General features: G+C 53.1%; 1 protein-coding gene across 5 annotated transcripts in view; it reads right to left on the reverse strand.

The window, feature by feature from the left end:
• The window catches only part of Cyrib (CYFIP related Rac1 interactor B), a 112,897-nt gene extending 95,974 nt beyond the window's left edge, over positions 1-16,923 (reverse strand). For all 5 annotated transcript variants that reach the window (XM_090339382.1, XM_090339390.1, XM_090339385.1 and 2 more), the window contains exon 1: positions 16,853-16,923. The gene's annotated coding sequence lies outside the window, so the exon portion shown is untranslated. The remainder of the gene's footprint in view (positions 1-16,852) is intronic.
• Positions 16,924-17,021: the final 98 nt, after the last annotated feature.

A 17,021-nucleotide genomic window follows, 5' to 3' on the forward strand; every position in this document is an offset into this window, starting at 1 on the left:
CAGACTGAATTCAAGCCCCACAAGCTACCCACCCCCCCCCCCCAAAAAAAAAGCAAACACAGAAGGGCCGAGGTTGTCTCAAATGGCAGAGCATTTACATGGCAGGACCTCATCTGTCCCAAATCATCAAAATGTACACATTAAATATGTACACTGTTTACATTATGTATGCCTTAATAGAGCCACACTAACCTTGCAGGTAAAGAGCAGACTCATTTTAAGAAGGTACCTCACAAGCCCTGCCTGCAGTCTGCAGAGCCCTGCCTGGATCCAGGGAGGGGTGAGGGTGGGTGGGGAGGGCTCCACAGGAACTGCGGGGGAGGCAGCTGAGGACACAGCCGGCACCTTCCTTCCGGTGTGGAGGTGGGCGGGGCAGCCAGTGAGTAGGAGCTGTGAACCCCAGAACCTCTTCTGGGCCCTAAAGCCCCGCCCTTTGGCAGGAATGGGTGGCAGGTCCCAGGGGACCCACGGGTCTCTGCTGCAATCACCTGGAGAGAGGAGTGGGGAGTGAGGAAGAGAGCTTCTGAAAAGTACTGTGCCCCAGAATTGAGCTGCAGACAGCTCCCAGGTGCCAGTGACCCTGACAGATGGATGCAGAGATGGGCAGCCAAGAAATGGGGAGCCTTCCGGCAGAGAAGCCCAATTTAGAGCTGTGGCAGGGAGCCTGTGGTTTAAGGTCCTTCCTGCTGCAGGTGGCCCCAGGGTCCTGAAGCCACAGGGGGCACAGGCTGTCTTCCCCCACCCGCCTTCCAGTGCCCACTGGTCTAGGGTCCTTGGGACCCTTCTCTTCCATGGTCATGGTCAGTGATGTCATACCTACCACAGAGCCAGAAACCAGCTGGAAAGATGGCTGTGACTCAGGATGGGATGCTGAGGCAGGGCCTCTTATGGAACCCAGTCTCCTGGGCCACTTTCTTCCCTCCACCCTCACACACTGTCCACTGGTGTCCACCCCTCTCTTGTCCCTCTTGAGCCAAGAAGCAGGCTCCTTCAGTCAGGATAGAAGTCCCACTGCATAGCTAAAGTCTCTAATTAGGAAAAACCTGTCTTCCCCAAAGCAGTCCTCTGATGCGGAGAGGGCCTTGTGCATGGGGTGTGTTTGCTTGCTTTGTTTTGGAGAGGCAGTATTGGGGTTTGAACTCAGGGCTTTGTGCTTTCTAGCAAGGCTCATCTACTTGAGTCACGCCTCCTGCTCTTGCGTAGAGCCTGGACTGGTCTGGAGTGGACTCCAGTCTTCCTCTTCTTACTCCTTCTGCAAGTCAGGATGAAATGCGTATACTACCATAGCCAGCTTTTGTTTTTGTTTTTTTCTGTTGAGATGGGAATCTCACAACGTTTTATTCATTTATTTATTTATATTGTTGATCATGGGGCTTGAACTCTGGGCCTGGGCGCTGTCCCTGGGCTCTTTAGTTCAAGGCTACCACCCTACCCCTTGAGCCACAGGACCACTTCTGGTGGTTAATTGGAGATCAGAGTCTCACAGACTTTGTGCCTGGGCTGGCTCTGAGCCGCGATCCTTAGATCTCAGCCTCCTGAGTAAGCTAGGATTACAGGTGTGAGCCACTGCACCCAGAGTACAATGTTTTAATTTGAACTTTTTTGGGGGGTGGGGCATAGGCTGCCTCAGTCTCCAGACTATAAAAATGAGCCCCCGGGCTGGGAGTTTGAGATAATGGGTAGAGTGCTTGCCTTGCATGCACAAAGACCCAGGTTCGATTCCTTGGCACTATATACATAGAAAAAGCCGGAAGTGATGCTGTGGCTCAAGTAGTAGAGCTCAAGCCTTGAGAAGGCCCAAGTACAGTAGTCAAGCCCAGAGTTCAAGAATGAGAGCCTAGGCTCAGTTTCCTCAGCTGTAAAATGGGGATAAGAACACCACTAAAAGTTTTAGTCAGGATTAAGTGAAATCATTCCAAGGACTACGATTAGCCCCTAGATCAACAGCAGCAAGTCACTAGCGGGTGGTAGAGGGGAAATGGGGGCCCTCTTATCCACAAGGGACAGATTCCCCACCCTAGGGGGTGCCTGAAACCTCCCACAGTACAGAATCCTATGGTACCATGACTTTTCCCGTACATACATACATATGTAAGTACATATATGCATACCTACGGCCAAGTTTAATTTATAAGCAAGGCACAGTAAGAGGTTAGCAAGAGTGGGGAGTAATGGAAGCTTATGACAGAAGAGTTGTGGGAATGTGATGTCCCCTTCTCTGGAGTTATGCAAATAGGACCCATCACCCCTGCTCTCCCAGGACCTCTCTCTCCCACGGTTCCCCTGCTCTCTCTATGCCTCCGTCATCTAGGAGGAGGCAATGCGCAGGGTGTGGGACATGTGGGTCACAGGAGGGCGTCCACACATTCCACCCACTCCCCAGAGCACTGCGCCAGTTCAGTTTATTTCTGAAATACCCCATGAGGATTTTCAGACTGAGACCCATCAGTAGTCTGCGGGGGGTGGAGGGGAGGGTTGCTGTGTCTGTTGCCTTCTCCATGCCAGGACCAGCAGCAGTGCTCTCCCCTGCCTTCCTCAGCTCTCCATGTCTTCCACACACCTCACCTGACCTCTCGTCTCAGGGGCGTGGTCTGCTCAGGTGGCTATGATGGCCATATGGTCAGAGGCACCTCATGTCCCCTGCCAACCAGAAATAATAAACCCATGATAAACCCCCTATTTCAGGTGCTTTTACTTGAAATCAAATATTTATACTCTCCAAGGCTCATAAATGAGTAAATGAATCAATGAGTAAATGAATGAGTGAATGCATGCATGACAGAGGCGGGTCCATACAAAGTGAGTCAGTCAGTCAGGACATGATTTAAGCTGTCTCAGACACATGGTCTGGGGTACTGGACACATAGTCTTCACCCAGGCCACTGGATTATTCACAGTCCACAGGGGTGGGGGGCGGGAAATCCTATTTCCTTTCAGCATGCACAGTCAGGCCATGCAGACTGAGTCTCCTCTCTTGGCCATCCCTGGCTTCCTCATTAAAGTCTAGTTTCCTAATTTGTGTTTACTCAGGGTCCATAAACACAGCTCTCCCCAAACCAAGTGTTTAAGAGAAAGCAGATGAAATGTGGGGAAGGAGCAGCTAATAAAACCCAGGCAGCTCTGAGCTCTCAATCATGACTGCAATTAAACACCACTTGCCAGAGGAGGCTTTGAGGGCCAGGACAGCAAAGTGTGTGGGGCTGGAGTTTCCAGTGTGGATCAGATCCTAAACCTGAACTTCTGGCACAGTGAATTGCTCATCCTCAGGAGATGCTTGCAAAGATCTGCTGTTCAGGGCCAGGGAATCCTGGGGCAATGAATGTGGCTTCCCTTCCTCCTCCATCACCACCAAGCAGTCACCTGGCCCTACTACATGGCATGTAAACACCGCCAGTAACTCTGGCAGGCCACACCAGGGACAACATGCAAGGGCCTGTGCAAGGACTCCAGGAGGTGTGAGAAGCTAGGACTGGTAAACACACTGATAATCCCAGCTACATGGGAGGCAAAGGAACCACAAGGCCAGCCTGGGATACACAAAGGAGACCCAATCTCAAACACAGGAGCATCAGGACTGCACTAGATGAATGGCAAAGACATTCAAGAAAGGAGAAAGCCAAAGGAATCCCCAAGGAAGGAAGTGGGTGGCTTCCCAGTGATCAAAGGGTCTTGGGAGAGGACTCCCTGGGCGGGCCTTAATGAAAAACCAATGAGCAATTCTCCACAATAAAGACAACAATACAATGGATGCCTTTGATTGGACAATATGCCCCCAGTGCTCAGCTGGCTCCCCAGGGTGTTTCCTGGGCTTTGCAATGTTTTCAAAGCAAACCATCTTGAATGTACATTATCCCTGAAACAGAGAGCTGCCCAGGGCCGCCCCAGGGCAAAGAGCAGTGGCCCAGATGGTCTCCTAGTCACACAAAGGCAGCCCCAAGATCTCCACTGCCTCCCTCCTCACCAGTCTGTTTACTAAGGACCTGTGACCTGGCCTTCAGACTCCTTTGCCAGGATCCAATCTCTCCTGATGCCGCAACCTGGGGCAATTCAGAAGTGCTCTCTGCCAACTGGCTGACAGCAGTGTTCATCCGGAATCAGCTCTAAGGCAGCCTGGCAACTGAGGCATCCTGGGGACCATGGGCCAGAGGAAAGCAGGCTTGGGAAGGGCTGGTCATTCCTGTCCTACCCGCCTGTCCCCAGCACTGGCCACAGAGCTCAGCTCTAGCTGTGCTTCCCAGGCCCCCAGTCCCTATTCAGTGAGCTGGCCTGTGGACTCAGACTGCAGAATAGAGAACTGGGTTTCTCCTCCTGGGTTAGATTTTTGAACACCCCCATGCTCACTATTCAACAGTTTTGCTGAGCTGCGGCCTCGGCCCAAGCCTGTACTCCTAATGACGCAGTTGGCTGAGATCTGAGGATCATGACTCAAAGCTAGTCCCAGAGACTTAAGTCGAATTAATTACCAAAAAGCTGGAAGTGGAGTGGGAGCGCAGCAACCTTGAGCAAAGAAAGCTCAGGGTCAGTACCCAAGCCCTGAGTTCAAGCCCCAGGGCTGGCAAGTGTGAGCGTGCGCGTGTGCGCGCGCGCACACACACACACAAACACACACACATTTTTGTTGTTGTATAGTAATTCATAATGTAGAACTCTATAGGGTGACCTTTGACCATTTTGTCAGAACAGAACAAACAAGCCAGCACCAGGGGCTCTTGGGAAAAGGAGAATGGGGGATCCCACTGAGCACCCCGAACGTGAGCCCCTCCTGTTTTGGGAGTGTCAGTGTGAAGCTTAGCACCCACAGGGGCTCTGCAGCATTTGGGGTGAAAGGCAGTGTGTACCGGGCAGGGAGCACAGGCTGTCTGTCCACCAGTGGGAAGGTGAAGCCTAGGACAAAGTCTTCTCCTGCCCCACTCAACCCCGGCCCCCAACTCTCCAATCACAAGGGGCCTTGGGGTGCGGGGCTTTGGAGGAAAAGCTGGGTGCAGCCCCATGAAGGAGCAGATGCATCCACACACGGGATGGTGGAAGGGAAGGGGCCGTGTGACAGGGGGCTAAATCTCTGAGCCCAGTGGAGCTCTGTATTGGAGCTCTGCTGCAGGCAGGGTGGGCAGGAAGGGTGGCCGGCACACTCCACCCTCCCAAGGTCATCTCAGGATGGCCACCCCTCAGGGACACATGACACTACATGCACCGCCGATCAATCAGATGGCAAAACACGTGTCACAGGGCAGGGGGAGGCCCAGGTCCTGTGTGTCCTGCACCCTCGGGTGCTGGCCCGGACTTTGCTTTGTCCCAAGGACCAACTCTTTCCTCATAACCTTGGGGAGCTGACCTCACTGCCGCAGGTTTGGATGAGGGTTGAATGAGATGACGTGGCCAGTGGCCAGCTGCCTTCCGTGTTTCCATTCAGATTCTTCCTCGGCCCTGGCGGGGGTCACTGCTTCCTGGTGCCCACAGCTGGGCAACCTCAGGACCCAGTGGGTGTAGTCGTTGGCTTCTTCCCACACTGCACGCTGTGAGCACTGCGCCAAGGCGAGGACAAGACACCCTCTGGGTAGGGTACAGAGGGGAAAGGACCCTTAACTGAGGCCTAGTGATGACGCCGGGACCTCTGCTGAGTGGTGCTGGCTCACGCCTGTCATCCTAGCTACCCAGGAGGCTGGATCGCAGTTCAAAGCCAGCACAGGGAAGAGTCTTGTACGACTCTTTATCTCCACCATAAAAGCAGAAGTGGAGGGGTGGTTCAAGTAGTAGAGTGCCAGCCTTCAGCAACAAAACCAAACAACCCCAAAACAACAGCGGCTCAGGGACAGACACACACACACACACACACACACACACACACACACACACACACACACACACACACACACACACACTTGTCCCCATTCTGTACTCTGGGCCTGGCTGCAGTTCCTGAGATTTCTGACTCAAGGCCACCACTTGAACCACAGCCCTACCTGTGATTTTTTGCTGGAATCCTGCCCAGGCTGGCTTTTTACTGAGACCTCTCTTCTCAGCTCCTGCACAGCTATGATTACAGACGTGAGCCACTGACTCCCGCCTCCCATCAACTTTTTAGACACCACTACTGACTGTCTTCCCAAAGAAGAAAATTAATCCTTACAATCCTTTGTCCAACACAACTCAAAACCAGGTATCTGTGGGTGTTTTGTTCTCTGAATGTACACACAAACGAATGGAAGGAGGAGGATATCCAAAGGGAGGAAGCATCTAAACATGCTCCCCCCCTCCGCTTTGTTTTGTTTTCCTTTTTTGGGGACACAATGGAGGGAAGAAGAGTGAACAAGTGCAGTTGTTATATCCAGAATCCACTAGTAAACAATGAGCTCTGGAGCTTGTGAGCAGGGATGGGAGAGGAAATGGAGGAAAACAAAGATGGGTGACATGGAAAAGTTGGAGAAACTCCATCTCCGGCTATAGCTGGCCACAGTGGCGTAAGCCTGTCGTCCAGCTTCATGTGAGGTGAGGGTCAGGTGGAGACTGTGGCTCCTGGCCATCCCAGACAGAAAAATCCCCAAGACCATGATGGTCTCATCAACAAAGAGGCTGAGTGGCTGATGTGTGTCATCTCAGCTTTGACTTGGAGCTTATAATAGGTGGATCGTGGTTTAGGTGCAGGGCTGGACAGGCAGTGAGAGCTCAGCTCAGAAGTACCAGTACAGAGCCGGACATTGGCGGCTCACATCTATCGTCTTCATGGTGGTTCAAAGTCAGCCTAGATAGGAACGTCCACAGGGCTCTTTTATCTCCAATTAACCACCTAAAAGCCGGAAGTGGAGCTGTGGCTTTAATGGGAGAGACTCTTGAGCCAAAACATTCAGGGAGAGTGCCCCAACCCTGAGTTCAAGTGCGTGTGTGAGCTCTCCCCCACCCTTACACACACACACACACACAATCAATGCAAAACAGGATTAGAGGCATGAGGCGTGGCTCAGTATTAGAGCACCTGCTAACAAGCACGAACCTAACAGGCTCTGGGTTCAAACCCTACTACTGTAAAAAAAAAAAAAAAAAAAAAGTGAGGTGTTCAGGAAGATGGCCTAGTGCTTGCTAAGCATGCATGAAGCCCTGGGTTCGATTCCGAAGTACCACATACACAGAAAAGGCCAGAAGTGGTGCTGTGGCTCAAGTGGTAGAGCTCTAGCCCTGGAAAACCCAAGGACAGTGCTCAGGCCCTGAGTTCAAGCCACAGACTGGCAAAAAAAATAAAAGAAAATGAAAGCTGAGCTGACATCAGAGACACAGGCAAAGATGACAAGTGGGCCACGTAACAGAGCAAGAGGGAGCGGAGCAGCAAGTGCGGCAAGTAGTAGTCCCGTAAGGGCCAGTGGGGCGCTGCCAGCCATCGGCTTCTCTGGGCAGATCGGAGGCATTTCTTGCTGCTGTTCAAGTCCCATAGAACTCAGTGAGGGATCTAGAAAGGGTCCCTGTCCCCAGAGGGCAGACACACCCCCACCTCTGGAGGGCAGAGCAGAAACCGGTGCTGATTGCAACCCCACATCCAGCCCACTGCCAGGATCAAGTCCCTTTCCACCCTGGCACCCCCAGGCCGCCTCACCCAAACAGCAAACCCTGGGCCACCTACTCGGCCGTGGCCGTCGTGTGTCCTCCTTCCTCCAAGATGACTGCGTCTTTGGGGACCAGTGGCTCACGCCTGTAATCCTAGCTACTCAGAAGGCTGAGTGAGGTCTTTGGACTGTGGTTCAAAGCCAGCTCACACATACAAATCTGTGAGGTTCTTACCTATCACATTTACCAGCCAAAAGCTGAAAGTGAAGAGTGGCCCCAGTGGTAAAGTACCAGGCTTGAGTGAAAATAAAGGAGAGCATAAGCATCTTACTGAATGGGGCATTTTCCAAAGCCAGCCCCCATCATGGCCGAGTATGGTGGCTCTGCAGGCTGGGGCCAGCTTTTTAAAAAACTGTGGGGTGTTCCACTATGTAGCTCAGCTGACCTTGAATTTGTTTTGGTACTGGAGTTTGAACTTAAGGCTTAGCTCTTGGTAAGCAGGCATTCTCCCACTTGAGCCTTGGCTGGAGGTACAGCTCCCTGGAAAGAAAGCACTCCAGGAGCATTCCCCAGACCAGCACCACAAAATGAACAGAAACAGAAATCAGTTAATGAACAAATGAACAAAGTGCATAAGTAGTGTTCACATGAGTGTTCACATTTGTATTCATCTCTTTTTCTTCCTCATTCAGTGCATTGCATGCACGCATACCCTGTTCTATACAGAATCACATGCAAGTTGGACGCCGGTTGCTCATGCCTGTAATCCTAGCTATTCAGGAGGCTGAGATCTGAGGATCGAGGTTCAAAGCCAGCCTGGGAAGGAAAGTCCATTAGACTCTTTATTTGTCTGTCACAGGACTTGAAGTCTGGGCCTGAGCATTTTCCCTGAGCTCTTCAGCTCAAGACTACCGCCCTACCATTTGAGCCACAGTGCCGCTTTCCCCATGAGACTTTTATCTCCAATTAACTACCAGAAAACCAAAGTGGTGCTGTGGCAACACAATTCAAGCCATATGACTGACCAAAAAAAAAAAAAAGAAAAAAGAATCACATGCAGCCACAAAACTCCTAAAGAAGAGAGTCTTGGGAATGCTTCTGCCATGGACTTTTGCCACCTTGGCCGGCTGAACTGGAAGATGGCCTCTGAATTCCCAGGCCAGTGGGTGCCATGCAGGGCTCCAGAGTCTTACAGCAGGGACAGGCTGGCAGGGACAGGGTACCTGCTACATGCTGGCTGTGTGGCCTTCTGCAGGATGGCACCTCCCTGGCTGCTCCTAATCTCTAAGTGAAGGCTGATTGTCAAATTCCTGGGGGACCCTGTGCAGCTCAGCATCCCTTCTCTGGGCCCCTCACTGTCTTGAAAAGGAGGCTGAGTCACCTCACCGCCGGCTCCAAGAGGGCCTTGAAGATGGGGTTACACTGTGCTGAGACACTGGCCTTGAGAGGCGCTTCCTCTTTCATTCTGGGGTGGGGGCCCCCCGCCCAAGTCTTATAAATCCATTTCCTCTGTGGGCCACGGGCGAGTGCAGCTGGGGAAGAAGCTGCAGGGGACCTTGCAGTGGTGCTTCTGTCTCACTGCAGCTCCCCCTATCCCTCGGGCCTTAGAGCCCCTTCACTGGGCCCATCCCCAAGGGGATTCCTGACTTCCCCCCTCCAGCCAGCTTAACCCTCTGCCGAGGAAAGACAGGAATAAGCATGGGATGTTCTACCAAATCCATGCGCTGAGAATGAGACACTGAGAACAGAGGTGCAGAGCCTGTAGCCACCCTGTGGTGCCAAGTGGACAGTGACCATGTCCAAACACAGGGACAATTTCTACCCCCAAAACATGCAACCTGTAACCTCCCCCTACCAACCTCCCCGACCCAGCTCCAGGAGGGTCTCCCAGCACGGAAGGGCAGACCACGCCACCTGGCACAGACGCATGCCCAAGAATGACTCTAAGAACAACCAAGAACTTTCCACTTAGCATTTCCTTCACTAGCCCATCTGATCTGCAGGCACACCGCATGCACCCCAAACCAGAGTTCAGGGCCACGGAGCTGACATGTGAGGCCGACACTGTCCAAATTTCACTTCCACTATCTTTGGCCTCAGCTCTGGTGTTGAGCAAAGCAGGGTTGCTACAGCTACGCAGAGTAAACACCACCCCTGGCCGATGCTCCTCTCCCAGTATCCCTGGCCTGTATGGACCAGGAGACTCCAGTACCAATCAGCCATCGAATGCCAGACTCTGAGCCAGGCCTGTGCAGAGTCAGAACTCAGGTACTGAGATATGCTGAGAGGAAGGGGCGGGGGTCGCTAAACAACCCATAGCATACCTCACAGTTAGGGGGTCAGGTTTGAACTCAGAGCCCCTGGCCCCAGGAGCCATAAGTCTCACCTGCCACTGTCACCTTTCAAGAGTGCCTACCACCTTTGCATTCTGGATTGTGTAAAACCACCTGGGCTGTCTGGAACCATCAGGCAGGAATGCCGCTCCACCATCCAATCTCTGCTCGGCAAAGTGACCGTCCGACAAGTATAGGAGGCTGGGACGATGCAGGTGTGTTTTGGGAGGGGGCCTCAGGCCATTTCCAGAGGTGATACCAGATGCTCTCGATCCCGCCAACATCCTGGGACCCAGGTGGCCTGAGCCCAGCTCTCTCAAGGTCACGTCTGCTTCAGCAAGGTGATGGCATCTGCCAATCACACAGCACTGAGGGCTGCGGCTGGACTTCGATGCCAAAGAGCACTGGACACCAGAGGTACATACCTGTAATCCTAGCTACTCACTGAGCCGAGATCTGGGGGCCTCAGTTCAAAGCCAGCCTAGGCAGGAAAGTCCATTAGACTCTTTTCTTCAATAAAAACTTCCAAAAAATAAAAAATAGAAAAGCTAGAAGTAGAGCTGTGGCTCAAGTGGTAGAGTACCAGTTCTGTGTGAAAAGGATAAAAGAGGCGGGGGGTTTGGCCTAGTGGTGGAGTGCTTGCCTAGCATGCATGAAGAGCCAGGTTCCATTCCTCAGTACCACCTACATAGAAAAATCTGGAAATGGTGCTGTGGCTCAAGTGGTAGAGCTCTAGCCTTGAGAAAGTCCAAGGATAGCGTTCAGCCCCTCAAACCCCAGAACTGGAAACAAACAACCTAAGGGACAGTGCCCAGGCCCTGAGTTCAAAGTCCAGTACACACACACACACACACACACACACACACACACACACACACACAATTAATCAATAAAAATAAAGTCCAAAGAGCTAAACTGGTGATGGGAGACGTCTCAAACATAAGAACGGGGTCCTCCCAGCTCCTGAACATTCCTATGTCCTCCTAGGCCCCACTCACAGCCCAGGGGACCGGACAGAAAACCAGGAACCCCTGAGTGGTGTGCTGGGGCCCGCACTGTTGCTTTTCCTTGTTTTGTTTTCACTGCTGCCCCAGGCACGCTGTCCTCAGTACACAAACTGGCAGGTGCTGGGGGCTGTGGGAAAAGCTGTGCTCAGGAGCCAGAATGGCTCTGATTCTGCCTCTAGATCAACTTCCCTGCTCCCTCCTCTGTTTAAGAAGAGTGCAGAGCTGAAGGCTCCAGTGTTCCCCCAAGATGTTGTATGGGAGCTGTCTCCTGACAGTCCCACTCCCCCATCCCATACCCACCCCTAGTTCAAGGACCCTGCTAGGCCTAGCAAGCACCTCCTCCATGGGCTTCATTCTACCCCTGGCCTGCGGGAAGTCTCTCCTAAGTATACTGCTGTCTGTGTGTATTTTTACCTCCTGTCTCTTCTACTAGCTATAAGCTGAAAGCTGCCAGAAAACTTTCAAGGCCATAGATACAGAAGTTACATCCTCAGTGTCTGTCTGCCTATCTGTCTGCCTGTCTGTCTACCTGGCTATGAAGAATACACAGCAGAGTTAAGACAGGATGGTCACCAGGGCTAGCTATCGAGCCACAAACCACAGGCACGACATCCCAGGAGGCTAGATTAGAAATGTAATCAGGCGAGGAGCTGGGAGTCACGCCTGTATTTCTAGTTAGTCAGGAAGATGAGATCTGAGGTTTGCAGTTTGAAGTCAGCCTGGGCAGGAAAATCCATGAAATTTTTTATCTCCTCCAGAAAGCCAGAAGTAGAGTTGTGACTCAAGTGGTAAAGTGCCAGCCTTGGGTGAAAAAGCTAAGGGACAATACCCAGGCCCTGAGTTCAAGCCCTGGTACTAACATAAAAATACATATACACACACAAAGAGGGAAGGAAGTAGGGAGGAAGAGAAGGAGGGAAAAAGGGAGGGAAATTTAGACTCAGGCCATCCTAGGCTGATTCAGAATCTGTATAGTGAGTCCCAAGTGGCCTAAGCATACTTACATTTGGGGAGCCTTCACCCCCAGCCCATCACACAGAAGCTTCCCAAATGTGGTCCTTAGAATTATTCTCCAAAATGCAGCCTATCATTAGGCAAAAGGGATCTGTCTTAGGAACCTTCTAGAAGCCTGCCACTCACTGCTACAGCAGGGCGTGGTATATGCAGGTGTCGGGTCCTCCAGGCAGGGGTTACTGGACGTCTGGACATCTTGAGGAACCCAGGCAGAAAAGTTCACACCACCTTATACCAAATACTGGGGACCACACTGCATGCCTGGCATTTCCTAGCTAGGTAAGAGGCTGAAATCAGGAGGATCTAGGTTCTATGCCTGGCTTGGTAGAAATGTCTACAAAGTTCCATCTCCATAAAGGGAAGCTGAATATCTGCAATCCAGACAGCTGCACAGAAAGTCTAAAAAGGTGGTGTATCACAGATGGGGTGTGTAAGCCAGAAGGAAATGAAATCCTATTATCAAATACAACCAGCCCCGAAGAAAGCTGGCGGCCAGGCTCAGTGGTAGAAAAAAAAAAAACCTGCCCAGTAAGAACAAGGCCCCGAGCTTCAATTCCAGTACTGCCCCTCATCAACAAAACCTACTTTGGGCAGTTGAGGTCTGAGATGGTCCACTGACTGTGACCACTTCACTCTCCTACCACACGGCACGCTGAGATGCCCACAGGAGATGGAAGACCACGAGAGTAGCCTTCCACAGACTCCCTCCAGGTCCTGGCCCAGGCTCGCTCAACACAAGAAAACATAAAAAGCCTTTACAAAGGACACTTTCAGTTTGTTTGTTTGCATGCTTAATAAACCTTGTAAATTTTTAATGGCTTCAGATTTGTCTTAAATATGTAGTTTTTAAAAAAAATCACTCCCAGCCACGCGACTCTAGGCAAACCTCCTCTTCGACTTCGATTATTTACGAATTCACGAACACTATGTTTGAGGAGCAGATGGCAGCTAGTAAATCTTTGAAAACGGGAGGGGGGAGACGGGGAGGGAATCAATGGGATGGAATAGAAACTGGGTGAGTCCCCGTCAGGCTTGCCTCCCTCCACACAGCGCAAGCCCTGCCAGCAGCTGGGCAACGACTGTCTGAAAATAGCGCACTTGGGCTTGGGAAAGCTTGGAAATTCCCATTTTCATCTAGGAACAACCTGCCAGCCAAGGGCCACCACCCTGGGGAACTGTTAGGGGCGGGGAGGAGGGCAGGGCCAGGGTAGTCACAGAGAAGCCCAGCACGGGTGATGTATGCTGGTAAGCCTAGTTCCTCTGGAGGGAGGCTAAGACGTGAGGATTGTGGTTCAAAGCCAGCCCCAGCAGGAAAGTCTGTGAGACTCTGATTTCCAATTAACTGCCAGAAAACTGAAATGGCTCAAAGTGACACAGCAGTAGTCTTGAGCAAAAGAGCTCGGGTCCTGAGTTCAAGTCTTAGTAACATCAACAACAAAAAAGAAAGGCCAAGCGCTACGTACAGTGTACTATACAACCTCCCAGTTGGTCCCACCAACGCCAACACCAGTGTGATGATGCCACACAGGAGACTGAAGGACAAAGAAGGATCCTGTTGGGTCTTTAGGCTGATAACCAGCAAAGCCCAGGGTGAATGGCACACCCTGATACCTCCGGAAACAGAAAATTAGAGATCAAAAAGAATTGTTTGGGGTTTTATGCAGGTACTAGGGCTTGAATTCAGAGCCCGGGCATGGCACAGTCCCTGAGCTTTTTTGGTCAAGTGTAAGTGCTCTACCACTTGAGCCACAGTGACACTTCCAGCTTTCTGGTCATTAGCTGGAGATAAGAGTCCTGTCCAGGCTGGCTTCAAACCACGAAGGGCCTGTCATCTTTCAATCTGGGAGCCAATCACTCCTTCAAAACAATCAATGACTAGATCTCCCCAAGTTCTGCCAAATCAGTAAGAGTCTTTGTCCACTGGAAAAACTGAATGATAGACCAGACAGACAGACAGACAGATGGACAGACAGACGGATGGATGGACTGACACAAAGAGAGCAGAGAAACCCCTCTTGGATGGGGGCCACTGCACTCATAAACTGACATGCTGAATTAAAACTCCTTTGCACAATTACTTAAACTTAAAAGTGCCTCAGCCCTGGCCGGGAGTTTGGCCTAGTGGTTAAAGTGCTTACCTAGCATGCATGAAGACCGGGGTTCGATTCCTCGGTACCACATATATAGAAAAAAGCCAGAGTGGTGCTGAGGCTCAAGTGGTAGAGCTCTAGCCTTGAGAAAACCCAAGGACAGTGCTCAGCCCCTGAGCTCAAGCCCAGGACTGGCAAAAAAAAAAAAAAAAAAAAAAAAAGTGCCTCAGCCCTTCGATATGGGTGAAAAACAAAACCCACAGCCTTTTCTCAAACATCCCTGGTCAGGCAGGGGACTCTGCCCCAATCTGCTCCTCGAAAGAAGCTGGATTCCAGGTAAAACCACCATTAATACAGAGGATGCAAACTCTGAATGCTGTGCTCACAGGACATGGCTGAGGGACACAACCCCTGCACAAGCTGCCCATCTTCCAGGTGAGAACATGGAGACTCCAGAGGTGGGCAAAGTTTCTTTAGAAGTGAGGTGGGACCCTCTTTCTTACAGGAAACCTACAGAGGTTCTACGTGCAGACAAGAAAATAGGCACCCCAAGAAGTAGTGACACAGGGCTGTGTGGGCAGTGTACAGTGAAAGAGTTGTTATTGGCTTGTTGCTGCTGTTGCTTTTAAGGCAGACTCTCACTATATAATCCAGGCTGGCTTCGAAATCACAATGTAGCCAGGCTGGCCTTGAACCTTAGATCTCTCGGCCTCGGAGTGCCAAGTGCTGGGACTACAGACGGCCAGTGGCATACTGGCTCAAGGGCACTGACCATGCCTCTGCGTCTTTGCCAGCACAGCATAACACAGCCTCAGAGTTTCACTGGAGACAGCCAAATCCCAGACCGCCAAAACCACATGAATGGTGGTCTCTTCACAATCAAAGGCAGGGCAAGAAAACAGAGTGAGGCTGCAGCCTCCTGGCACCCATCTCTGGGGAACTGTCCCTCAGCCCCAGTCTCTGGATTCCGATGAAGGAGCTGGAGCTGCTGGGGACTGCATGGACCCGGAGGACAATTCAAGGTCACTTCCAGGCCAGGGCATCGACCTTGAGATGCAGATAGCACGTGCAAAGAGAAGAGCAGCTCTTTTACTCACTTTGTTCAAAGAAAGAAAGAAAACCCAACAAAACAAAAACACAGAAGCTGAGTTGTCAGGCCACCTTGTCAGGTGCCAGGAGGACATAGGATATTCGGAGGACCGCAAGGCCCACAAGAACCAACAAATACAGCAGTGGCACTCATGAGTCAGTACTGTGTGAGAAAAATGCACTATACAACTTGTTGGTGGGGGCAAGAGGGAAAAAACTGGAAGAAAGAGGGAAGGGGTGACATTGTCTAAAAAGAAATGTACTCTTCACCTGACTTATGTAACTGTAACCCCTCTGTACATCACCTTGACAATAACACATTTTTAATTAAAAAAAAAAAAAAGATCAAACAAGCCCCAAGCCTGGGAAATGGTCCCAGCTGGCAGCCCTGGCAGTGCCCAGGCCAGTCCTCAGACAATGGCAACCAAACTGATACTTTCTTTTTTATTACCACCAATGTGATCCTCCTCCCAGCACAGGAGAGAGGCTCCCTGTTCACAGGGAGGCAGGATTCCCACACAGCCCTCCTCCAGGCCCAGTGACTGCACAACTGCACAGAGGGCCTGGCGGCCACACAGGACCCTGGGAGAAGGGAGGGGAGGTTGGACTACACGTTACCGGGCAAAGAAGCCAAAATGAGGAAGCACGGTGGCTCACTTCTCCAAAGACACAACCAGCCACGGTTGCTTCCACAGCTCCACGGAGTGCCTGCCTCCCCTGGGGCTCCGGGCAGACACCCAAGGCAAACCACAGAGACACCTTCCATGAAAGCGCCCAGCTCGTGCCAGAGCCCACGGTGCAGTTTTCTCCAGACACTCGGAGAGGGTGGGTCACTGCGCCCACTTGGCAGGGCAATGAAGAAGGCAGGCCCCACGGGAGAGTCCCCTGTCCCTCCTCCCCATTCAATCCCCCAGCAGCAGGGTGGGAATCAAAGACACCTCCTGAATGGGGGGGGGGGTCCTCTGGAAGGGGAAGTGCGGGTTCCTCTTTCCTCCCACCTGACCCAGGACACCAGGTCCCTTCCACGCCACACAGACCAGGGAAGGCCCAACTTCACTTGAAACAAAAATGAAAAGATAAAGGGCGAAGAGGAAGTGAACACAGGCCGCGCTACCCCAGAGGAAGTGGGGGGCAGCACTGGAGACTGCGCCCCCCCCCCCAGTTCCTCAATTCTCCACCACTGCCCTCCCCAACCTGCTGAGGTTAAGGGAGGCGGAAGCTGGCGCGGCCTCCAGGGGTCAGGCCCTGCGCCCTCACCTGGGGCTGCAGGTGGTGCTCTGCCCGGGGTGCCGTGGTGCGGCGGCGGAGGGGGGGGGTGCGGCCCGGGGTGCAGGCCGCCCGGGGCTCGGGGTGTGCCCTGCCAGGAGGGTGGGGCGGGAGTGCAGAGGGGGTGCATCCTGTGTGGGTGGAGGAATGGGGGTGCTTCTTTGCGTGGGGGTTGGAGACAGTGCGCCCAGACTGGAGGTGCGGTAAGGGGGGGTTGCATCCTGCCTGCGGGGCGCCGTGGGGGATGGGGGTGCAATGGGGGTGCGCCCTGGGGGGTGCTGTGGGGGGATGGCCGGACGGACTCCGACGGCGACGCCGCCGCACGCGCGCCCCCGCCGCCCCGCGCCCGCCGGCCTGGCGCCCTGGCCCCTCGGCGCCCTCCCCCTCCGTCTCTTCCCGCTGCGGCGCCCGGCCCCGATCGCACCCCCATCCCGCACCCTCCCGGCGCCCCCACTCCGTGCCGAGAGCCCCGGGGCGCGCGGGGGCTTCAGGGCGGCGGCGCCGGGAGCCCCGCACGTACCTGGCGGCCCCGGGCGGGCGAGGGGACGCGGGCCGGAGCGCAGCAGCCTCGGAGCCTCGGTGCCGCCGCCGTTTCCGGGTTGGCGGGGCTCACGTCACCGCCGCAGGTTCGCGGGCGGCCCCCGGCGCGGCGGCAGCGCGAGCGGCGGCCCGGAGAGCGGCGAGAAATA

The sequence above is a fragment of the Megascapheus bottae genome, chromosome 9 (genome assembly GCF_031878675.1).
Source record: "Megascapheus bottae isolate mThoBot1 chromosome 9, mThoBot2.hap1, whole genome shotgun sequence".
NCBI classification, from domain to species: Eukaryota; Metazoa; Chordata; class Mammalia; order Rodentia; family Geomyidae; genus Megascapheus; species Megascapheus bottae.